General features: G+C 20.0%; 1 long non-coding RNA gene across 1 annotated transcript; it reads left to right on the top strand.

The window, feature by feature from the left end:
- Positions 1-5018: 5018 nt before the first annotated feature.
- LOC6031898 lies at positions 5019-5730 on the top strand. The gene is made up of 3 exons (XR_005277392.1): positions 5019-5164; positions 5227-5432; positions 5493-5730. It is a non-coding gene; the product is annotated as an uncharacterized LOC6031898 (long non-coding RNA).
- The last annotated feature ends 994 nt before the right edge of the window (positions 5731-6724 follow it).

The following is a 6724-nucleotide window of genomic DNA, read 5'->3' as shown; positions in this document are numbered from 1 at the left end:
ATTTAAAGTATTCAAAGTATTTAAATTATTTAAAGTATTTAAGGTATTTAAAGTATTTGAAGTATTTAAAGTATTTAAAGTATTTAAAGTATTTAAAGTATTTAAAGTATTTAAAGTATTTAAAGTATTTAAGGTATTAAAAGTATTTAAAGTATTTAAAGTATTTAAAGTATTTAAAGTATTTAAAGTATTTAAAGTATTTAAAGTATTTAAAGTATTTAAAGTATTTAAAGTATTTAAAATATTTAAAGTATTTCAAGTATTTGAATATTTAAAGTATTTAAAGTATTTAAAGTAGTTAAGATATTGAAAGTATTTAAAGTATTTTAAGTATTTAAAACATTTAAATTATTTAAAGTATTTAAGGTATTTAAAGTATTTAAAGTATTTAAGGTATTTAAAGTATTTAAAGTATTTATAGTATTTAAAGTATTTAAAGTATTTAAAGTATTTAAAGTATTTAAATTATTTAAAGTATTTAAAGTATTTAAAGTATTTAAAGTGTTTAAAGTATTTAATGTATTTACAGTATTTAAAGTATTTAAATTTTTTAAAGTATTTAAAGTATATAAAGTATTTAAAGTTTTTAAAGTATTTAAAGTATTTTAAGTATTTAAAACATTTAAATTATTTAAAGTATTTAAGGTATTTAAAGTATTTAAAGTATTCAAGGTATTTAAAGTATTTAAAGTATTTAAGGTATTTAAAGTATTTAAAGTATTTAAAGTATTTAAAGTATTTAAATTATTTAAAGTATTTAATGTATTTACAGTATTTAAAGTATTTAAAGTTTTTTAAGTATTTAAAGTATTTAAAGTATTTAAAGTTTTTAAAGTATTTAAAGTATTTAAAGTATTTAAAGTATTTAAATTTTTTAAAGTATTTAAGGTATTTAAAGTATTTAAAGTATTTAAAGTATTTAAAGTATTTAAAGTATTTAAAGTATTTAAAGTATTTAAAGTATTTAAAGTATTTAAAGTATTTAAAGTATTTAAAGTATTTAAAGTATTCAAAGTATTTAAAATATTTAAAGTATTTAAAGTATTTGAATATTTAAAGTATTTAAAGTAGTTAAGGTATTGAAAGTATTCAAAGTATTTTAAGTATTTGAAACATTTAAATTATTTAAAGTATTTAGAGTATGAAAAGTATTTAAAGTATTTAAAGTATTTAAAGTATTTAAAGCATTTAAAGTAATTAAAGTATTTAAAGTGTTTAAAATATTTAAAGTATTTAAAGTATTTTAAGTATTTAAAGTATTGAAAGTATTTAAAGTATTTAAAGTATTTAAAGTATTTAAAGTATTTAAAGTATTCAAAGTATTTAAAGTATTTAAAGTATTTAAAGTATTTAAAGTATTTAAGGTATTTAAAGTATTTAAAGTATTTAAAGTATTCAAAGTATTTAAAGTATTTAAAGTATTGAAAGTATATTTTCTTCAAATACTTTAAATACTTTAAATACTTTACATACTTTAAATACTTTAAATACTTTAAATACCTTAAATACTTTAAATACTTTAAATACTTTAAATACCTTAAATACTTTAAATACTTTAAATACTTTAAATACTTTATATACTTTAGATACTTTAAATACTTTAAATACTTTAAATACTTCAAATATTTAAATACTTAAAATACTGTAAATACTTTAAATACGTTAAATACTTTAAATACTTTAAATACTTCAAATACTTTAAATACTTTAAATACTTTAAATACTTTAAATACTTTTAATGCTTTAAATACTTTAAATACCTTAAATACTTTAAATACTTTTAATACTTTAAATACTTTAAATACTTTAAATACTTTAAATACTTTAAATTCTTTTAATACCTTAAATACTTTAAATACTTTAAATACTTTAAATACTTTATATACTTTAAATACTTAAAATACTTTAAATACTTTAAATACAAATACTTAAATACTTTAAATACTTTAAATACTTTAAATACTTTAAATACTTTAAATACTTTAAATATTCAAATACTTTAAATATTTAAATACTTTAAATACTTTAAATACTTTAAATACTTTAAATACTTTAAATACTTTAAATACTTTAAATACTTTAAATACTTTAAATACTTTAAATACTTTAAATACTTTAAATACTTTAAATACTTTAAATACCTTAAATACTTTAAATAATTTAAATACTTTGAATACTTTATATATTTAAATACTTTAAATACTTTAAATATTTAAATACTATAAATACATAAAATACTTTCAATACTTTCAATACTTTAAATATTCAAATACTTTTAATACTTAAAATACTTTAAATTCTTTAAATACTTTAAATACTTTAAAAACTTTAAAAACTTTAAAACCTTAAATACTTCAAATAATTTGAATTCTTTAAATACTTTAAATACTTTAAATACTCAAAATACTCAAAATACTTCAATATCATTAAATACTCAAAATACTTTTAATAATTTAAATTTTTAAAAACTTGAAATACTTTAAATACTTTAAATACTTTAAATATTTAAATACTTTGAATACTTTAAATACTTTAAATACTTCAAATACTTTAAATACTTTAAATATTCAAATTATTTAAATACTTTAAATATTTTAAATGCTTTAAATACTTTAAATACTTTAAATACTTTAAATACTTTAAATACTTTAAATACTTTAAATACTTTAAATACTTTAAATACTTTAAATACTTTAAATACTTTAAATACTTTAAATACTTTAAATACTTTAAATACTTTAAATACTTTAAATACTTTAAATACTTTAAATACTTTAAATACTTTAAATACTTTAAATACTTTAAATACTTTAAATACTTTAAATACTTTAAATACTTTAAATACTTTAAATACTTTAAATACTTTAAATACTTTAAATACTTTAAATACTTTAAATACTTTAAATACTTTAAATACTTTCAATACTTTAAATACTTTAAATACTTTAAATACTTTAAATACTTTCAATACTTTAAATACTTTAAATACTTTAAATACTATAAATACTATAAATACTTTAAAAAACTTTAAATACTTTAAATACTTTAAATAATTTAGATACTTTAAATACTTTAAATGCTTTAAATACTTTAAATACCTTAAATACTTGAAATACTTTAAATACTTTAAATTTTTTTTAATACTTTAAATACTTTAAATACTATAAATACTATAAATACTTTAAATACTTTAAATACCTTAAATACTTTAAATACCTTAAATACTTTAAATACTTTAAAAACTTTAGATACTTTAAATACTTTAAATACTTTAAATACTTCAAATATTTAAATACTTAAAATACTGTAAATACTTTAAATACGTTAAATACTTTAAATACTTTAAATACTTTAAATACTTTAAATACTTTAAATACTTTAAATACTTTAAATGCTTTAAATACTTTAAATACCTTAAATACTTTAAATACTTTTAATACTTTAAATACTTTAAATACTTTAAATACTTTAAATACTTTAAATACTTTAAATACTTTAAATACCTTAAATACTTTAAATACTTTCAATTCTTTAAATACTTTAAATACTTTAAATACTTTAAATACTTTTAATACTTTTAATACTTTAAATATTTTAAATACTTTAAATACTTTAAATACTTTAAATACTTTAAATACTTTAAATACTTTAAATACTTTTAATACATTTAATACTTTAAATACTTTAAATACTTTAATTACTTTAAATACTTTAAATACTTTATATACTTTAAATACTTTAAATACTTTAAATACTTTAAATACTTTAAATACTTTAAATACTTTCAATACTTGAAATACTTTAAATACTTTAAATACTTTAAATACCTTAACTACTTTAAATACTTTAAATACTTCAAATACTTCAAATACTTTAAATACTTTAAATACTTAAAATACTTAAAATACTTTAATTATTTTAAATACTTTAAATACTTTAAAACTTAAATTAAGTTTTTTTTTTTGTTTAAATAATTCAAATTTTTTGCATAATTTGACTATTTTAAATTTTTGAATTAGAGAATTTTAGAATTAGAGAATTTTAGCATTTTAGAATTTTAGAATTTCAGAATTTCAGAATTTTAGAATTTTAGAATTTTAGAATTTTAGAATTTTAGATTTTTAGAATTTTAGAATTTTAGAATTTTAGAATTTTAGAATTTTAGAATTTTAGAATTTTAGAATTTTAGAATTTTAGAATTTTAGAATTTTAGAATTTTAGAATTATAGAATTTTAGAATTTTAGAATTTTAGAATTTTAGAATTTTAAAATTTTAGAATTTTAAATTTTAGAATTTTAGAATTTTAAATTTTAAATTTTAGAATTTTAGAATTTTAGAATTTTAGAATTTTAGAATTTTAGAATTTTAGAATTTTAGAATTTTAGAATTTTAGAATTTTAGAATTTTAGAATTTTAGAATTTTAGAATTTTAGAATTTTAGAATTTTAGAATTTTAGAATTTTAGAATTTTAAAATTTTAGAATTTTAGAATTTTAGAATTTTAGAATTTTAGAATTTTAGAATTTTAGAATTTTAGAATTATAGAATTTTAGAATTTTAGAATTTTAGAACCAAGTAATTATTTTTTTTAATTATTTTTAATTATTTTAATTATTTTAGATTTTTAGAATTTTTTGTCTTTAGGATTTTTTATTTATTATTTTTCAATTCCTCCAAGTTCGAAAGAGTTTCGAAATTCTTCTTTTTTTGATCTTGTTTTTTCATTTTTTAGTTGTGTTTAGCATTTTAAATTTTGAATATTGTGAAAGCAGTCAAAAATCAAAATACTCACTCTTTTTAATTTCTCAATATAGAGCGTAACCCCATCTCCCCTGAAATGCTACGTCATTTGTGGATGACCACCTTTTCAAATTTTGATTTTTCTAATATAAATATCAAATTTCAATCCTGGTTGAAAACATATTTTTATTTACACAAGTTTCGTCAAGGGTTATTTTTTAATGTCGTGGACTCATGAGGGTTAAAGCTTGTACCATTCTGCAGAACAAAAGCGGCTTGTCAAAGTCAAAGTGTGCCATGACAATTTCGACGCCGCAGAGCAAGAGCTGCGAAGAACAACCCAAGCAGGAACGTTCCGGGACCGGTGTTTGTTCCGTCGGTTGTCCACACGGAATCTACGTTGGATTGTTTGACTAAAATATGGTAGGTAGTTTGAATTTGTTTGCCAATTGCTTCTATAATTAAAGTGCGATTCATCTTTTCAGTCACGCCAAGTTTCGAAGGTTTTTTGCCGGATTTCGACATCCCCGGCAAGATCGACGTCCGCCGGAAATCCAACAATGGCCAAGCTGCTCAGCCAACGTCCGGGCACCTGTTCTGCGGACTTTTGACGGATCTGATGACAACAGTAGCTGATCCGCTGGCTGTCGGCCGGAGAAATGGTCGTGGAACCGTTTTCCTCCACGAAAAAGTAAGTTCGACGTCGTGTGGCAGTTCAGACAAGAAATAACAATGTTCAATGTCCTTTTAGGCACAATTCCGGACGAATGCTTCTCAGCGGATGAATGGGCTGGCTGGCCGGAAATGGCCATTCGCTTCTCGAAGATTCAACCTCATGGCGGAATTCGGAAGAGCATCAATGACGGGAAGAATTTTGTGAAAAGAATAGTATTAATAATTACAATGTATCGATTTTTCATGTGTAATTACGGAAAATGTCGAATAAATTTGAGTTTTTGGTTTTTCTTTTATTTTTACCAAAATCAAACCCAACTTTTACCAACAACAAAATTATTTCTGCCGATTGGCACCAGATGTCGCCTAACGCGCTTTCAGCTTCAGAATCATTCCACCACCGCCAGATGTCGCTTTGATGAGCTTTCAAGCTTTTTCTGAACTTTTCTGAAGTTCAATTAATCAAATGAAGTTGGCGCCACTGGTCAATTCAGGCTGGCAAAGCATGCTGTCAAATTTAGGAATTTGGTTACTTCTTGCGAAGAAGGAAGCCAAATTACTAAATAAGGAAAGGGGGCAAAATTCCTAGAATAAAGGAATTTTGTACTTTTTTTTTATTTCAGTGTAGCTGTACTGCAGGCAGGCGTTTTTTGATGTTTTCCGGCCTTTCACGTATGTTGACGAATGAAGTTTTAATAAATTTTCACAATATACAAAGAGGGGCTTTGCCAATTATTTTTGGTCAATTTTTTAAACACAAAAACATTGAAAAAATCATACGTCAAAATGATGCAAAAAAATCAAACGTCAAACGTATCCCGGTTGCTAACACTCTAAAATAAAGATACACTTTTTTCTACACGTGTATTCTAGTACCTCCCTCAAAATGTACCTAATTGGGTCCTAAAATGAAACATAAATTGACGATTATGCTTTTTACAACGAAAAAACTTATTTTTATCAACACAATAATACCATAGACTAATAATTAGTCCATAATAATACTATGTACAACTAAAATTTCTAAATTAATTTTGAAAAATTAACTTTGCAATTCGAAATGGTTTGAAAGCTTCATTTTTACCGTTGTGCAAAAAAATCAACTGTATACTATAAGACTCCAATCAGAGTTTGATTTTGTCCAAGCTGGGGACCAAATTTGAAATTTTTTTCTACCGATTATTTTAAATTATGCAGCTACCGTATGCAGGGGACTTGCGATTGGGTTAATGTCACTCCTGCGATCAAATAAGTAAGAATAGGAAAATTGAGTCAATTTTTCGTTTCGCTCATGTTTCAGTAAGTTTT

This window comes from Culex quinquefasciatus, chromosome 2 (assembly GCF_015732765.1).
Source record: "Culex quinquefasciatus strain JHB chromosome 2, VPISU_Cqui_1.0_pri_paternal, whole genome shotgun sequence".
In the NCBI taxonomy this organism is placed as follows: domain Eukaryota; kingdom Metazoa; phylum Arthropoda; class Insecta; order Diptera; family Culicidae; genus Culex; species Culex quinquefasciatus.
This window is presented reverse-complemented; position numbering and strand designations above follow the sequence as displayed.